Source organism: Oncorhynchus mykiss, chromosome 9 (genome assembly GCF_013265735.2).
Source record: "Oncorhynchus mykiss isolate Arlee chromosome 9, USDA_OmykA_1.1, whole genome shotgun sequence".
Lineage (NCBI taxonomy): Eukaryota > Metazoa > Chordata > Actinopteri > Salmoniformes > Salmonidae > Oncorhynchus > Oncorhynchus mykiss.
This window is the reverse complement of record NC_048573.1, coordinates 40,866,840-40,886,076: the sequence shown is the minus strand read 5'-3', so window position 1 is coordinate 40,886,076 and position 19,237 is coordinate 40,866,840. Positions and strand designations below refer to the sequence as shown.

General features: G+C 42.4%; 1 long non-coding RNA gene across 1 annotated transcript; it reads left to right on the top strand.

Moving 5' to 3' along the window:
• Positions 1-7,131: 7,131 nt before the first annotated feature.
• Positions 7,132-9,036, top strand: LOC110532083. The gene is made up of 4 exons (XR_005053248.1): positions 7,132-7,507; positions 7,586-7,648; positions 8,076-8,182; positions 8,454-9,036. It is a non-coding gene; the product is annotated as an uncharacterized LOC110532083 (long non-coding RNA).
• Positions 9,037-19,237: the final 10,201 nt, after the last annotated feature.

Genomic DNA, 19,237 nt, shown 5'->3' with positions numbered 1-19,237 from the left:
AGCCCATAGTTGAACTTAACTGCAAATGGAGGGACAGAAGAACTGCCTATATGGTATAATAACTGCCTATACTGTATGCCTATACTGTGTATTAAGTCTAGCAGAGGCCATAAATGAAGACATGGTTTATATAACGGGCTCTGCAAGAGGGGTGAACGAACTGGAGGTCAAAGTTCAAAGGTCATCCAGGGGTATATATATTTTTTTTTTACCCCTATCAAAAAAAACTGTTTCAATGGAAGTTCGGTTCAAAACATTAGAATGACCAACAAACTCCCCTAGTATCATTATTGCGGCCATATCTGTTTGTCCACACAACCAGGTCATACACCATCCACACAGGGTAAGCAAAAACAAGCGTAACATCCCTGACTTAACTGAATTATGTCCTCTCTCTAACCAGGCCCAGATAAGACTCCTCAGACACCTCTTTCTAAAGACCTACTGTCTCACTGACTTGTAGCGTCAACAGCACACCTGTCTGTCCATCTCGGCTGGGATAAAGTGATTGATTGGGACTTAGACTCTTGCAGGTGGGGAGGAGGAGAGCAATCTGTGTTTTGTCTTCGTTCAAGTTCTGCTGTCAGAAGATACTTGGACAAAAGGGAATACTCAGTGACAGAGGAAGTTAAGGGGGAAACCAGAGGGCTTTCTAGGAACAGAGGATCTCAACTGGATTAATAACGGAAGAATGACCCCTCTCTAACTCATACCAAGACTCAGACACTTTGGACACAAATTCATCAAGTATTTGGATTACCATATTTGGACATCCTGAAAACGGATGTACTGACCTGCAGTAGATTGACCTTGAAGGAGAGGAACATCTTTCCACAAGTTGAAGCTACATCAAGTGGGATATTGCTGCTGATCATCGAGGATCAACCTGAAGCCAGTTTCTATTGAGACATAAGACATTTAAGTCATACGGTCACAACACATCAGAGCACAGGGAGAGAGTTGACATCAGACAAGGCTGAAGGAAGAATCACTGGTGACCTCTACACAGACGGGACTCTAGTGGGTCACACAGGCCCAACTATGTAGGAGAGAAGGCGTGTGGGCTATCGCACAGACAGAGAGGAGCTGGATAAAGTGAAAAAAGTGGACAAGATCCCTGTCTCGGAAAAGCTCAGAGAGTCAATGAGGTAAGGTAACGTTAACCTTGAATACAACAGAAAACAACCTACAGTACCAGTCAAAAGTTTGAACACACCTACTCATTCAAGGGTTATTCTTTATTTTTTACTATTGTCTACATTGAAGAACATAGTAAAGATATCAAAACTATGAAATAACACATATGGAATCATGTAGTAACCAAAAAAGTGTTAAACAAACCAAAATATTTTTTAGATTTTAGATTCTTAAAAGTAGCCACCCTCTGCTTTGATGACAGCTTGGAACACTCTTGGCATTCCCTCAACCAGCTTCACCTGGAATGCTTTTCCAACAGTCTTGAAGGAGTTCCCACATATGCTGAGCACCTTTTCCTTCACTGCGTCCAACTCATCCCAAACCATCTCAATTGGGTTGAGGTTGGGTGATTGTGGAGGCCAGGTCATCTGATGCAGCACTCCATCACTCTCTTCTTGGTCAAATAGCCCTGACACAGCCTAGAGATGTGTTTTGGGTCCTTGTTCTGTTGAAAAACAAAGGATAGTCCCACTAAGCACAAACCAGATGGGATGGCGTATCGCTGCAGAATGTTGTGGCATCCATGCTGGTTAAGTGTGCCTTGAATTCTAAATAAATCACTGACAGTGTCACCAGCAAAGCACCATTACACCTCCTCCTCCCTGCTTCATGGTGGGAACCACACATGTAGAGATAATCCGTTCAGCTACTCTGCGTGTCACAAAGACACGGTGGTTGGAACCAGAAATCTCACATTTGGACTCATCAGACCAAAGGACAGATTTCCACCGGTCTAATGTCCATTGCTCGTGTTTCTTGGCCCAAGCAAGTCTCTTCTTGTTATTGGTGTCCTTTAGTAGTTATGTCTTTGCAGCAATTTGACCATGAAGGCCTGATTCACGCAGTCTCCTCTGAACAGTTGATGTTGAGATGTGTCTGTTACTTGAACTCTGTGAATCATTTATTTGGGCTGCAATTTCTGAGGCTGGTAACTCTAATGAACTTATCCTCTGCAGCAGAGGTAACTTTGGGTCTTCCTTTCCTGTGGCGGTCCTCATGAGAGCCAGTTTCATTCATAGCGCTTTTAGGTTCTAGAAAACCTTTTTTGTAGACCATTCATTTCAAACTAACTACTTCCTAAATGATAAAACCCTACATGTAGCCTCTCTCTCTTAGGTACATATGCAGTGATGAGTGATGATAGCCGGCGTGACAGATTGCTTGGCTCCAGATTCTAACCTCATGATGTGGGACAACGCCGCCAATGAGAGTATGGTGGATGTTTTTACTCGAGTCGCGGAGCGGGTGAAAGTGGCAGCCGCCGTGACATTCACAGCCTCTTCGTTCTCTTCCGGGTAATTGTAACTGAGCGTCAACTGACTGCCACAAGACTGTGTTTGCCTGCGGAGCTAAAGCCTCGGCATTAACTCTGTCAGCCAAGTCTTTAGGTCTCAGGCAAGGTTACTCATCACTACTCATCTCTGAACTACAGTACCTCTGTTATATTAGCAGTGACTGTATGACAGCTTCTCCCGTGTGTTTGTGTGTGTGTGTGTGTGTGGAGCTGGTTCAGCTTGTGTGTGTAGATGGGGCTGGTTCAGTTCGGCTATGTGGTGACCTACCTGTCTTAGCCCGTGGTCAGAGGGTACACCATCGGAGGAGCCATCCACTTCATCGTCTCTCAGCTCAAGGACACATTTGGTATCCGTTTGAAACGCTACAGCGGGCCCTTCTCCCTGATCTTTGTACAACAGACACACATAGGAAGACACACATTGTGACCTTGGGTTCTATCTGACATTTTGGTCCGAAGTTAGTTGATCTTTAGGTGGTCCTTTACATGTGTCATATGGCAGATGCTTGAAAAAGTACCTTTACGATGAAGAAAATGACAAATCTGAACGTTTTGCCTGCGCAGAGAGATAGAGACCTTTTAAACTTGGTGCTATAAAGTTCTATCTGCAATCCAATCACACAATGCTGGGTTGTCAATCAAAAACAATTGTAAGGTGATATCCTTATTGAGTCATGAAAGAGGACGACATCACTTAACTGTTCTGAGACTTGAAAAATACACAGTATCTCAAAGCTATACATTTTGTACGTAGAACCTTATAGGCCCAAGCCCTTGATTATTCATATCATAGGTTTCTGGTCCTGTTTTTAAACCACTTTTTCAGAAGAATGGCCATAATGTAAGCTCTTTATGGTTCAAACAAATAAATACAGGTGCCTTAGAGCAGGTTTAAGGCCCTTCGGAGAGGCATTGCTTCATTTGTCTTGTTCTATATCAACACGAAAACCTCCATGGAAGGGGATTTTCACGAAAATTACAAATTTACCACATTGTATTGACAACTAGCAAGTAGTTTACTGACTTTGTGTGTCAGAGACCAGAAAAAAAATATCAGTTTCTCATCCAGAGCTAAGCTAGTCGTGCGTAGGATATACTGTATTTGTCATTTTAGGGAGTTATCGGTTTGACAAACGTGGGATGAACGTGAATTAATACATTCGGTGATGTGATTCAAAAGAAGGAAGGGTATTATCTTTATTATAATCATTAAATATCTGTACTTTTATATTGAAATTGAAATCATTGTAACATTCTGTGGCCATAAGAGCCATAAGGTTCTACCGTCAATTGCACCCCCGTGGTCATGAAAGAAGAACTCATTACAAAACGATTCTAATATCTGGTATGTGAAAAATGGAATGCTCAAAATATCTCAGAACTATGCTTTTTTTTACGCAGATAGAACCTTATTGTCCCAAGGTTGAGACACACTGATGTTGTGCCCTCTATGGGGGAGGAAATACACCCCCCCCCCATCACCATCTCTCTCTCGACAGTGATAGAGGAGCGCTATCTAGAGCCAGAAACCAACATAGGTACCCTGGTGGTGAGCCTGGTGTCAATCGTTGGCCTCATCATCGTCAAGGAACTCAACACCTAGCTGGGGGGGAAAAAACTGTCAGTACCCATTCCCTGTAGAGCTGCTGGCAGTGAGTCACAATCCCACTCCTCCTACACCCAACAGAGGACAATAGATTACTGTAGTTCCCACCCTGAAAATTAGACCAAATGAATGGCAGGGAGAGAAAATTGGTGTGTGCACAAACAATGGATGACGAAGTGGAGTAGGACTAAACCTTTTTCCATAAAACAAAGAAATACAGCCCAAACATAATTTTGTCCATTTCTAATGTGGGTTCAGTCACAGACAGACAGACAGACCAGACCAGACCAGACCAGACCAGACCAGACCAGACCCACCCACTGAAGTCTGTCTGTCTGTCAGATCATTATCGCCACGGTGTTCTCCTGGCAGGTCAAACTTGAGGGGGAATATGAAGTGGAAGTGGTGGGAGAGATCCCCTCTTGGTGAGGAGAAGAGTATTATATTGTACACACATAGAGATACACAACCACATACACCACACCCTATCTCCCAAATGCCTGGAAGTGATGAGAGAGCCAAGTCTATGGGCAGCACACACACTTACACCAACTGATTAATGGACTGCTGAATGTATATATTTTTTTTATCTTGCTCTGCTTGCTCTTTTCCAAATTATGTCTATCTCTAATAAGTGTGACGACCCTCCCACTCTGTCTGCCGTATTCTCTCTTTGTTCTTGTTTCCTTATTAGGATGCCGGTGGGCAGAGTTGGGAGGGTCGTCAGCTACATGGGAAACACCTGGGCCAGGTGTGTCCCAGGATAAATAGACCTCTTCCACATTCATGGAAGAGACTCTCTCCATGCAGACACCTTTGTAGATTGTGTTGTGGTTCTTGGTGGCTTTTTGTTTGTTTGTTTGCTTTGGCACCTTTCAACACCCTGCATTATCACATTCATGCATGCAAAACACTCACTTACACTACTGATTACTGATTACACACACCATTGTATATTTTCCTTAGTTTTAGTTAATAAATATATATTTTGTTAATCCTTATCTCCACGTTGTCTCCCTTTGTTACGGGCTTTGAGCCGGTTCGTGACATAAGCTACCCAGGAAAAGGCAGAAAATAGCCCATATTAATTTGTTGCCTTAGAAATAAGGTTCATGAAATCAATGACTTGCTAACATTAGATAACGTTCATATATTAGCCATTTCTGAGACTCACTTAGATCATTCATTTGATGATACAGCAGTAGCAATACAAGGATATAACATCTATAGAAGAGACAGAAATGCTTATGGGGGAGGTGCCTAGAAGGTCAGCATCCCGGAGTCACCTCTTCACTGTTGACGTTGAGACTGGTGTTTTGCGGGTACTATTTAATGAAGCTGCCAGTTGAGGACTTGTGAGGCATCTGTTTCTTAAACTAGACACTCATGTACTTGTCCTCTTGCTCAGTTGTGTACCGGGGCCTCCCACTCCTCTTTCTATTCTAGTTAGAGCCAGTTTGCGCTGTTCTGTGAAGGGAGTAGTACACATCGTTGTACGAGATCTTCAGGTTATTGGCAATTTCTTGCATGGGATAGCCTTAATTTCTCAGAACAAGAATAGACTGACGGGTTTGAGAGGAAAGGGCTTTGTTTCTGGCCAGTTTGAGCCTGTAATCGAACCCACAAATGATGACGCTACAGATACTCAACTAGTCTAAAGAAGGCCAGTTTTATTGCTTCTTTAATCTGAACAACAGTTTTCAGCTGTGCTAACATAAATTGCAAAAGGGTTTTCTAATGATAGATTAGCCTTTTAAAAATGATAACCTTTGATTAGCGAACACAACGTGCCATTGGAACGCATGAGTGATTGGTTGCTGATAATGGGCCTCTGAACGTTACAATTACATTACAAATCTGCCGTTTCCAGCTATAATAGTCATTTACAACATTAACAATGTCTACACTGTATTTCTGATCAATTTGATGTTATTTTAAATGGACAAAACTGTGCTTCTCTTTAAAAAACGAGGACATTTCAAAGTGACCCCAAACTTTATACGGTAGTGTATGTGTTATGGCTTTTCAGCCAAATCGTGGATCAAGAGCTATCTATCTAATATCACAGATGGTTTTCTTCAATGGTTGTGTGGTGTACCGCAGGGAAGCTTTCTAGGCCCTCTACTCTTTTTTATTTTTTACTAACGACCTGCCACTGGCATTAAAAGAAGCATGTGTGTCCATGTGTGCTGATGAACCAACCATATACGCATCAGCAACCACATCTAATGAAGTCACTGAAACCCTTAACAAAGATTTGCAGTCTGTTTTGGAATGGGTGGCCAGTCATAAACTGGTCCTAAACATCTCTAAAACTAAGGGCATTGTATTTGGGGCAAATTATTCCGTAAGGTCTAGACCTCAGCTGAATCTGGTAATCAATGGCGTGGCTGTTGAGGAGACATGGTGTTACCTTAGATTGCAAACTGTCATGGTCAAAACATATATATTCAACGGTTGTAAAGATAGGGAAAGGTCTGTCCGTAATAAAGAGACCCTCTTCTTTTTTTGACATCACACTCCACAAAGCAAGTCTGACAGGCTATATTTTTGTCTTATCTTGATTATTGTCCAGTCATATTGTGCTGCAAAGTAATACCTAGTTAAGCTGCAGCTGGCCCAGAACAGAGCCGTACGTTGTGACATAGATGCAGGGAGTCAGGAAGCAAGTGCAGTTGGTGAGTTTAATAACAACACAGGAGAAGCGTACAAAGCATGAAAAACAAAACCAATACTGCCTGAAGACTGAGGCTACTGAGGGCCGGTGGTTAGTAGACTGTGTCGTCGAGTGCCGGAGCGGGAGAGCGGGAGTAGGCGTGACACACGTCTTGTTCTTCATTGTAATCAGAGGGCTAAAATGAATACTATGCATGCCAGTTTCTCTTGGCTAAGAGTTGAGGAAAGACTGGAAAGACTGTGTTTATAAGAAACATTAATGTGTTGGAAATTCTAAACTGTTTGCATAGTCAACTTACACACAATACTGACACACACACTTACCCCACCAGACATGCCACCAGGGGTCTTTTCACAGTCCCCGGGTCCAGAACAAATTCAAGGGAACATTCAGTATTATACAGAGCCATGAGTGCATGTAACTCCCTTCCATCTAATATAGCGCAAGTGAATAGCAAACCTGGTTTTAAAAAAAATCAATAAAGCAACACCTCTTCCCCATGTTCATGTTTTTAAATGTATGTAAATTGTCTGTAATGTCTTCTTCGTCATGTGTCGGACCCCAGTAAGACTCGCTGTCACGTTTGGCGTTGTCTAATGGGAATCATAATAAATCAAACAAAATATCTTTCTAATCCCTCTCCCTCTTCTCCCAGGTGGCTAGTGCTCTTTCAGCCATGGTGATTCTAGTCATCATGCTGTAGATTGGGGCTGTCTTTGGGGAGCTGCCAAAGGTACCATTCTATTGCCTGTTGGTCACTGAGGTGGTTCTGTGTGTGATTGTGATTGCTGGCTATCTTTCTGTCCACCAGGAAGTGTTGGCAGCCATCGTCTATGGGAACCTGCGTGGCATGATGAAACAGTTCATGGATATGGTGAGAGAGAGAGAGGACAAGAGAAATAAAGAGAGCAAGAGAGAGAAAGAGGTAGGGAGAGGAATGGTAGAGAGGGATAGGGGTGAGATGACGGAGGAGAGTGGAGAAAGAGAAGAGGGGGTCTTAGATTTGATTTCAAGTTCATATATAGTTTTTTCCTCACAGAGATGATAGGATCCCACACTCTTAGAAAAAAACCTAAAAGGGTACTTCGGATGTCCCTATATGAGAATCGTTTGAAGAACCCTTCTTGGTTCAAGTTAGATCTTTTTGGGGTTCCATATAGAACCCTTTCCAACAAGGGTTCTACCTGGAACCCTTTTTTCTGAAGTCTCAGGGTTAAAGTGAGAGCGTGTTGTGAGGGAGGAAGATGTGTGTTAACTGGTGTTTGTTTTCCTCTGTCTGGCCCCTTCCCTCTCTCGCCTAGCTGGTGTGGATGGCCACTCTGATCCTGACCGTGCTCTTCAAACCTGGCCTATGCCTGGCAGCCTCCATTGCCTTCTCGATGCTCACGGTCATCTTCAGGACCCAGCTGTGAGCACACAATCACTCACATGCACACACGTATTCCCACTATAAACCACAGCCCACATTAACTCCACTCTATCCCTGACAGACTCCACCTAACCACAAACCTCCAATACTACTCATTTCAATACCCCCCCCCTCCCCACACACACACTCATCATTAAATCATTCACTCTTTATAGTCAGTTTAACAGATTTAAAAGGGACTCAACGTCTCATCTGCTCCTCTTACTGTGATAAATTACATGTTAAATCCCTATGCCTGTCTATTTGTCAGTTTCAGGCCAAAGTACTCCTCTTCTAGGTCAGGTCCCTGAGACTGACATCTACAGACCAGTGGAGGACTATAATCTGTAATGTGTCCATGGAGACAAGATAAATACGTAAATATACAATACATATTCAGTTACTCTCTAATCATACTGCCACTCAATCAATGGGAAATCTTTAACTTGTACCAGGGCTATGTCTGTGAAGGTGTTTCACTTACATTTTCGGCAGTATATCAGTTGTTAAGTGAACTTTAACTCCGGAGTGAAGTATCACCTAGGTACATATCTAGGATCAGCTTCCCCTCCCCCAATCCTACCATTAGTGGGGAAAATGCAAAATGGACCCAAAATCAGCATCTGATGTGTAATGACACAGCAACAGATATCATCACATCTTTAGCCAACTTGGTCTCAGAGTATTTTGTATTATTCTGTATGTAAATCTGAAACACTCCATTTGTGCGTTGCCTCATGGGTTTCCATTTCGCGGCTGGCACGGGTCTCGAACCAGCATCTGTAGCAACTCAGTTTGTACTGCGATGTAGTGTCTTAATACACCACTCGGGAGGCTCCATTTACAAACGTTTTTAATGCTTATCAACTGCCTTGCACAAAGTATCAAAATACTACACAAGACTCTTAAAGAATTTCATTTAAATGTTAATTGTATTTTTTGAACACAGAAACAAATAATGAAATGTTAATTATATAAAGCAGCCCGTGTAATCATCTGCCAGTAATACATTTGGGCCAGATAACTCACACCGGAAGCGGTCCGAGCTCAATCCCCGCATCCTAGCCATAAGTAATACTGCTGAAGGCGGCCCAGACTCGGGCCATATGACATCGGCCGAGTCTGACTCTCAGCCGAGTGCCCCGACTCTCAGCCGGAATCGGCCCAGATCCACTGTGCTAGCTGGGAAGGGTTAGCCAACATGCCTAAGTCGTTGCAAAGTTGTTTATTAATTAGCTAAAATGCTAAAGTTGTCCTCACTGAGATTCAAACACCTTGGGGTTGCTAGACGTTTGCATTATATGGCCACCCATCCACCCCGACGAACCACCCTCCTTTCGTTTTTGCCTTAAGTAACCTTCTATCTTATGAAACCATACCAAACGTAACATATCATACTAATTTAAGTGTCCCAGACTTAAGTTTACTATATTACGTACAGTCTATGAGACCAGTCCGCTTTATCAAGTCTGTTATAACAAGGGGTGCGTTTGTAAATTCACTTTGGAGTGTGCTCGTAAATTCAGACAGTTGTCAGATTGTCCATTCGTAAATTTAGAGCGTTTCGCTCTCGGAGCGTTAAGACTGCACACTGGACGTTCTGGCCGAGGAGTAGGGTTGATCCCAGCATTCTGACCACACAACCCAGTCAACCCAGTGCTCGGAAATTGGAGGAGGAGTGCTCTGAAATCGGAGGAGACAGCCAGAGGAGACATGCTCCCAAAGAGCACTGCTATAAGGTACCATTCCTTCTCAGGTGAAGGAGGTCCCCGGGTCAAAGGTGACACAACGATGACACTACTCAATACGAGCCAAGAAATCAGAACAACACCGCAATTACTATGCGCTACACAAGGAATTACTATGGACGACACAAGGAATTCATATGCACTACACAAGCTTACTTTGACAAACTGGCGAAACGCCTGACCTGTTATTCTTACATTTTGCTGTGTTCGCATCGAGAGGTTGAGAGGCATTGTTAAGATGTCATCCATTAGAATGTCTCACTCCCTTGCCTTTGTGTCTGCAGCGTGGGATTGACATTACTAAACTCATCTCCCGAAAGTAGAAAGCGGAGGCCGAGAGATTGAGGAAGGAAATGAAAGAGGCCAGGAAAGCAAACAACAACAAAAAAGGGAAAAGAAGAACGCACAGGAACCAGTGAGGAGGAGTGACACTGAAAAGATAGGGAGAATACCAGTCTGTTTGTGTAGCTCCAGTGTAATCCACTAATAGGGTCTAAGGTTAGGATAGTATTGGATTAATATGCAGGTAATGTGATGAGTGTTTTATGAATGATCCTTCCATGTGTTCTCCTGTCCAGGAGGGGGAGCCAGACAGTTCAGAGAAGGATGTGGAGAATGATCAAATCATGTCAAATCTAATGTTATTTGTCACATGTTGAGAAGATGTTATTGCGGGTGTAGAGAAATGCTTGTGATGCAATGTGAGGTGCTGTCTGCCTGTTGTCATAGCAGTAAGCAGGCAGAACAGGTTGAGTAATATTACCTCTCTCTATCTCTCTCTTTTCTCTAATACATTCGCTCAGTTAAATTCAATAATGCTTTACTGCTATGACTGCAAAAATGCATATCGGTGTGGAGGTGGTGGATGTCAGAGTGAGGTTTACATTTTCAATTTACTATTCTCAAAAACCTTCATGCTGAACATGCAGCACCGTAACAGCAATGCATTCCGTGGATGCGGAAAATAGCGTTGTTTGTGTGTGTTTCCCATATCGTTTTTACAGCTATTTACTCTGATTATCTTATGTAATTAGGGAAATTGCTTATCATGACTGATTATACAGGCAAAATCACTAAAGGGGCCAATGTTTATCTAGGAATGTTGATTAACCATAATTATGAATGTTGAATCCCTTCTCTCACGCTTCTCCTCTTCCTTCCGCTATCCCCCTACATCTGTCCCGCTCCCTCCCTCCCTCTCGCTCTGGCTCTCTAGCTGGTGTTATTGAGAAACTGGAAAGATGAGGATTCGTCAGTGAGAAAGTCACTAAAGTGTGTCTCTTCTCCTCAATCCACAAATGCTCTGCTTTACTGTCAGACAGACAGGGCCCAGATGGACAGTGATGACGAGGGGAAACACACACGAGCACACACACTGATGAACACACACTGATGCCCCCATTCTCAAAGACGGGGCTGCAGTGGAGCAGGTTGAGAGCTTCAAGTTCCTTGGTGCCCACATCACCAACAAAGTAGAATGATCCAAGCACACCAAGACAGTCGTGAAGAGGGCACGACAAAGCCTATTCCCCCTCAGGAGACTGAAAAGATTTGGCATGGGATCCTCAAAAGGATCTACAGCTGCACCATCGAGAGCATCCTGACTGGTTGCATCACTGCCTGGTATGGCAACTGCTCGTCCTTCAACCGCAAGGCAGGTAGTGGGTGGTGACAGAGGGAAGTGCGAACGTTCCAGTACATTACTGGGGCCAAGCTTCCTGCCATCCAGGACCTCTATACCAGGTGGTGTCAGAGGAAGGCCCTACAAATTGTCAAAGACTCCAGCCACCCAAGTCATAGACTGTTCTCTCTGCTACCGCACGGCGAGCGCCAAGTTTAGGTCCAAGAGGCTTCTAAACAGCTACCCCCAAGCCTTATGACTCCTGAATACCTAATCAAATGGCTACCCAGACTATTTACATTGCCCACCACTCCCCCTCTTTTACACCACTGCTACTCTCTGTTGTCATCTACGCAAAGTCACTTCAATAACTCTACCTTCATGTACATATTACCTCAACTAACCGGTGCCCCCGCATATTGACTCTCTACCGGTACCCCCCCTGTATATAGTCTCGCTATTGTTATTTTACTGCTGCTCTTTAATTACTTGTTACTTTTATTTCTTATTCTTATCTGTATTTTGTAAACTGCATTGTTGGTTAGGGGCTCGTAAGTAAGCATTTCCCTGTAAGGTTCACCTGTTCTATTCGGCGCATGTGACTAATCAAATTAGATTTGATATTTGATTTGAAGTACATGCATGCACTACAAGCCCACACACTCACAATTACTCACATTCTTTTACAGTTTATAACCTGTTTATATTGTACACATACACTGAGTGTACAAAACATTAGAAACACCTGGTTAAAGGTTAAAGAAGGATTTTTAAGCCTTGAGACAATTGAGACATGGATTGTGTGTGTGCCCTTCAGAGAATGAAAAGGGCAAGACACAATATACGTGTCTTTGAATGGGGTACAGTAGTAGGTGCCAGGCGCACCGGTTTGAGAGTGTCAAGAACTGCAACTCTGCATAGCTTTTCACGCTCAATAGTTTCCATCTGTATCAAGAATGGCCCACCACCCAAAGAACATCTGGCCGGCTTGAAATAACTGTGGGAAGCATTGGAGTCAACATGGGCCAGCATCCCAGTGGAACCCTTTCGACTCCTTGTAGAGTCCATTCTCTGACCAATTGAGGCTTGGGGAAAATTGGGTTGTATACTCAATATTAGGAATGTTTTGTACACTCAGTGTATAGACAAATGGTTCTCTACAAACATTTTGTTTTGTCGGGTTTAGATTTTGGTTGCTGGCAGCTCTGTTTTAGTGTTCAGTTGCATGCATGGCTCTTTTGCAGCTCCACAGGGTGATCTTACATGTTTATGGTAGTTGTTTTACGAGTGATCGGTCAGGTTATACTGAGAAATGCTGAAAACCCTTATCTGAAACAATTCAGTGGCTCTATTTCATCAAATCTAACACAATGGTAAGGTATACCATATTTTCAGGGGTGTGTCAGAAATACTTTTGCTATTTTCACAGACGGAATTGTGAGTGAAATAGCTGGCGGTGGCTCGAAAGGGCTGGTTTTTGATTAACAAACAAGTTGTACGTGTGATGAGGGCTTGGCCACTCAACACATTCCATAGCCTAATACTGCATGCATTTGTATGAAGTTCTGTAGGTTATTGATGGGCTTTGCGTTGTCACCAACTACAATTCAGCTGGAGTCATGGAATATTCTTGTCCTGGTCCATTGTGGCATCCCAGTCCATTGTCGATTGATACTACAGTTTATGAAATACTATAGGCTACAGTAAAGAGTAATAGCAACAGTAGGTGGTAGATCAGCTTTAATATTGCAGCTAGATTGTAGCGTCCATCAATGTAATTGTCTGCATCATGTCTACTTCCAGTTTATCCATACTGTACACATTTTACGGACACAAATCTATTTGACAATAGATATATTTTGTTTGTTTTTAGTCCTCTCCTTCCTCTACCGTCAACCTCTCTCATCTATTTCTGATGTCCATCCAGTTTGATTTCTATTTGCCATATATTTTTAACTGTTTTGTTTTTACAAATGTTCTGAACCTATATACATTTTACGGACAGAGTATATTTTACATGTGTTATCTTGTTGTTATTAGTCCCACCCTCCAGCTCCATTCAAACCCTCCCGTCTATCTCTTAACACCATCCATTTTGGATTTCTATTTGCCATATATTTTTAAACTGTGCTGTGATGTTTCACAAAAGTTCTGAACCTTTCTATTCTCATCGTTTCTACAGATTGTAAATTAAAGATAATTTTTTTGGTTAAAAGTATTATTATATTATTTATCGATTGACTGTGACTTTTCAAATCACCCAGTATTGCTATCTGCAGAGTTAGTTCTGGGTAAATGTTGCAATTCTTCAGCCATTCCTGGACCTGTGACTAACTACAAGCTACATATGGACAGTACCAAAATAAATGATCTAATGACTATGTTTCTTTGCAGCAAAATCTGCAGAGCTGGGACAGTTGTATCCCCCATTTATATTGGTTGCAAGAATTTTGTATAATAATTTTTATTGAAAAATTCAAAGTTTTGAATCCGGTGTTGTTTTGTGTATCACTTCGTAAACCATGTGCCATGGAATCGGTACATCCAAAATCTTTTCCCAACTATTTTGCAATCTATATGGCACAGCTGTCAGTTTTTTGGTCCTTAAATTAAACTAGGATACTTTTTTTTTATCACAATTTTCTTTCAACAAAATGTGGTCTTTAATGCAGGGCCGACAGACAAGTTCCTTACATCCAGTGTTTGCTCAATAACCTTTTGGAGTGTTGGCAGTCAACATTGTTGTAATTGGCTTCAACGAGCCTAGCCTACATGTCTATACGCATCGCACTTCTCCTAAAAATAAAACATGTCAGGCTCCAGTAAATTGTATCGTATGTGTGAGGCACGTTCTCAATAAGCAAAATATTACCTAGGCCTACCGTTGATACTGCATTATAGGACTGCATAATTGAAATACGTTTGGAGGAGCTCGTCTTTGGTAACCTGAGGAGAGGGGTTCTTTGAAGATGGGGATGGATACTTGAACCAGAGAAAACGAAGTATGCAGGGAAACATATGTGTGTATGTTTTAGGATGTGCAATATACTTTCAATTCAATGCACTCATTTAAACACCTTTTATAGATTGGCTACTTAGCAAAGGCAAGGATAAAAAAAGACCAAGATGCATTGCTGTTGAACCAGCCTTAGTAGTCTAGACCTATGGTAAGGGTAGCCTAGCTTGATGTTAATAGGAAAACAGGCTATTTGTTTTCTAAAACCACAGCAATACTCGAAAAGTGAAATGAAGTAGCATATGCAGGTATGTGAATGGTGAATAATGAAAATGCTCAAAAATATATCAAAGCCTTCTCAGTAGATCATTTAAACTGCTTTATTCATAGGCTATTTGGCTAATGGCCAGGATATTTTTAAAAAAGTACCCATGAGATGCTGCTAAACCAGCCTTGATTAAGGGGAGGGTATGGTATAAAACACAAGGAAAATTTAGTTTAATGTATCGATTCCATTCAATCATTTCCAGACATTACTATGAGCCCGTCCTCCCCAATTAAGGGGCCACCAGCCGCCTGTGAGCCGTACTTATTAGCAAGTTCAGAATGCTTGAAATTCATACTTGTGTACTCATATTTTTGGAAATAAAGTAAGAAAGAAACAATGTATCACAAAGAGACACACAAACCTTGAGACACCTAGATCGATGTACATTGAAACACAATAATATACTTTGATGACCTTCCAACAACCAAATAGATACACCTTTGGGTAAACTTTTATATTGAAATATATTTACATATTCTGTGTTAAAATAAAGGATTGTATATTTATTGTTTACTCCAGTGCTAGCCTCCCTACACTGGCTTCCTGTCAAAGCAAGGGCTGATTTCAAGGTTTTACTGCTAACCTACAAAGCATTACATGAGCTTGCTCCTACCTATCTCTCTGATTTGGTCCTGCCGTACATACCTACACGTACGCTACGGTCACAAGACGCAGGCCTCCTAGTTGTCCCTAGAATTTCTAAGCAAACAGCTGGAGGCAGGGCTTTCTCCTATAGAGCTCAATTTTTATGGAATGGTCTGCCTACCCATGTCAGAGACGCAAACTCGGTCTCAACCTTTAAGTCTTTACTGAAGACTCATCTCTTCAGTGGGTCATATGATTGAGTGTAGTCTAGCCCAGGAGTGGGAAGGTGAACGGAAAGGCTCTGGAGCAACGAACCAGCCTTGCTGTCTCTGCCTAGCCGGTTTCCCTCTTTCCACTGGGATTCTCTGCCTCTAACCCTATTACAGGGGCTGAGTCACTGGCTTACTGGGGCTCTCTCATGCCGTCCCTGGAAGGAGTGCGTCACCTGAGTGGGTTGATTCACTGATGTGGTCATCCTGTCTGGGTTGGCGCCCCCCCTTGGGTTGTGCCATGGCGGAGATCTTTGTGGGCTATACTCAGCCTTGTCTCAGGATGGTAAGTTGGTGGTTGAAGATATCCCTCTAGTGGTGTGGGGGCTGTGCTTTGGCAAAGTGGGTGGGGTTATATCCTTCCTGTTTGGCCCTGTCCGGGGGTGTCCTCGGATGGGGCCACAGTGTCTCCTGACCCATCCTGTCTCATCCTCCAGTATTTATGCTGCAGTAGTTTATGTGTCGGGGGGCTAGGGTCAGTTTGTTATATCTGGAGTACTTCTCCTGTCCTAATCGGTGTCCTGTGTGAATCTAAGTGTGCGTTCTCTAATTCTCTCCTTCTTTCTTTCTTTCTCTCTCTCAGAGGACCTGAGCCCTAGGACCATGCCCCAGGACTACCTGACATGATGACTCCTTGCTGTCCCCAGTCCACCTGGCCGTGCTGCTGCTCCAGTTTCAACTGTTATGCCTTATTATTTTTGGACCATGCTGGTAATTTATGAACATTTGAACATCTTGGCCATGTTCTGTTATAATCTCCACCCGGCACAGCCAGAAGAGGACTGGCCACCCCACATAGCCTGGTTCCTCTCTAGGTTTCTTCCTAGGTTTTGGCCTTTCTAGGGAGTTTTTCCTAGCCACCGTGCTTCTACACCTGCATTGCTTGCTGTTTGGGGTTTTAGGCTGGGTTTCTGTACAGCACTTTGAGATATCAGCTGATGTACGAAGGGCTATATAAATAAATTTGATTTGATTTGAAATTGTTAATAAATATATTTTTTAAATTATTTTAAGAGATTTTGTTTAACAAGTAATATTTTTGTTTCTCAAAAAGATGGGACTATTTTGTTCCACTGGCCCTGAGGCCCTTGTTAAGGTCAACGGAATTTGAAATGTAGTCAAACAAAAAAAGGCCCATAATAGTGTCAATCAAAATAATGACTGAATGTTCAATATTATCTGCATGTGCTGTGTGATATAGTTTTAATTTACTGTAGTACAGTACCAGTCAAAGTTTGAACACACCTACTCATTCAAAGGCTTTTCTTTATTTTTACGAATTTCTACATTGTAGAATAGCAGTGAAGACATAAAAGCTATGAAATACCACTTATGGAATCATGTCATAACCAAAAAAGGATTAAAGAAATCAAAATATATTTTAGATTTTAGATTCTTCAAAGTAGCCACCCTTTGCCTTGATGACAGCTTTGCACACTCTTGGCATTCTCTCAACCAGCCTCACCAGGAATGCTTTTCCAACAATCTTGAAGGAGTTCCCACATATGCTGAGCACTTGTTGGTTGATTTTCCTTCACTCTGTGGTCCAACTCATCCCAAAAATTGGGTTGAGGTTGGGTGATTGTGGAGGCCAGGTCATCTGATGCAGCACTCCATCACCCTCCTTGTTCAAACATTTATTTGGACTGCAATCTGAAGTGCAGTTAACTCTAGTAAACTTTTCCTCTGCAGCAGAGTTAACTCTGGGTCTTGCTTTCCTGTGGCGGTCCTCTTGAGAGCCAGTTTCATCATAGCGCTTGATGTTTTTTTTGACTGCACTTGAAGAAACTTCTTCAACTTCTTGAAATGTTCCATATTGACTGACCATGTCTTAAAGTAATGATGGACTGTCGTTTCTCTTTGCTTATTTGAGCTGTTCTTGACATAATATGGACTTGGTCTTTTACCAAATAGGGCTATCTTCTGTATTACATCCCATACCTTGACACAACACAACTGATTGGCTCAAACGCATTAAGAAGGAAAGAAATGACACACATTTACATCTAACAAGGCACACCTGTTAATTGAAATACATTCTACCTCATGAAGCTGGTTGAGAGAATGCCAAAAGTGTGCAAAGCTGTCATCATGGCAAAGGGTGGCTACTTTGAAGAATCTCAAATATAAAATATATGTTGATTTGTTTGACCCTTTTTTGTTTACTACATGATTCCATATGTGCTATTTCATAGTTTTGATGTCTTCACTATTATTCTACAATGTAGAACAAAGTAAAAAGAAAAAAAAAACCTTGAATGAGTAGGTGTGTCCAAACGTTTGGACTGGTACTGTAGCTAAAAGCTTGTGATCAGGATGCTGAAGCATGATGTGTAGGGAAGTTGTTTTCTCATGCTCAACCACCCCAAGGCAGCGTTCTGAGTGTCAACACCATATGCACGCTGTCTGTATCTCTTAAAGGAACAGTGTCACAAGAAAGTGTTACAAAAGACTGTTTCTGTATCCTTACCCATGTGTTAGCCTACAATATCCACATCCAAACCCATGTACACCATTCCGGGGCATCATAATTACTTTACTTTTCTCCATTATGTACCCTAATGTTTTCTTACGTTTCACTAATAATGGTGACAGAGACAAAAAATTGCGTCAAAGCAAAATGCAGGTCTCGCAAGTTTCTCAGCATATCTTGGAAAGACATGCCTTGGTGGAAGTATCGGGTCTGCTTAGAAAAACCTGCACAACCACATTGAGGTGTTCAAGCGATCAATAGGTATGGCGCTTAACAGGACTTGCTCTTTCGCTTTCTCCCGCTCTCTGTGTGGGAGTCTCTCTCTCCCTCTCTCGCTCTCTCTCTCTCTGTGTGTGTGTGTGTGTGTGTGTGTGTGTGTGTGTGTGTGTGTGTGTGTGTGTGCGTGTGTGTGCGCGTGTGTGTGTGTGTGTGTGTGTGTGCGTGTGTAAAGCTTGTGTGTATGTGTATGGGAAAGAGAGAGAACATTCCATTTCCATAGAAAAAAGGCTGACTATCTAATGTTCCAGAGCTGCACAACCGTAACAATCTGTAATTGAAACGGGACAAATCCAGTATTTGAACATGAACAATTAACAACAAATGTTCATTCTGTTTATTCTTGGCCTCTGGCAAAACATATTCTATTTGCTGGTAATTTATGAACATTTGACCATCTTGGCCATGTTCTGTTATAATCTCCACCTGGCACAGCCAGAAGAGGACTGACCACCCCTCATAGCCTGGTTCCTCTCTAGGTTTCTTCCTAGGTTTACGCCTTTCTAGGGAGTTTTTCCTAGCCACCGTGCTTCAACACCTGCATTGCTTGATATTTGGGCTTTAGGCTGGGTTTCTGTACAGCACTTTGAGATATCAGCTGATGTACGAAGGGCTATATAAATAAATTTGATTTGATTTTGATTTTGATTCACCCATTATCTGTTTCCCCATAACCTCTAGCTAATACCAGCTCTGCTCTGGACATGCAGAACACATGCGGAATGACAGATGTAACAAAACAAAGATATATATATAGACAGAGAGCGAGAGAGAGGGGGGCGGGGAGACCCCATTTGGG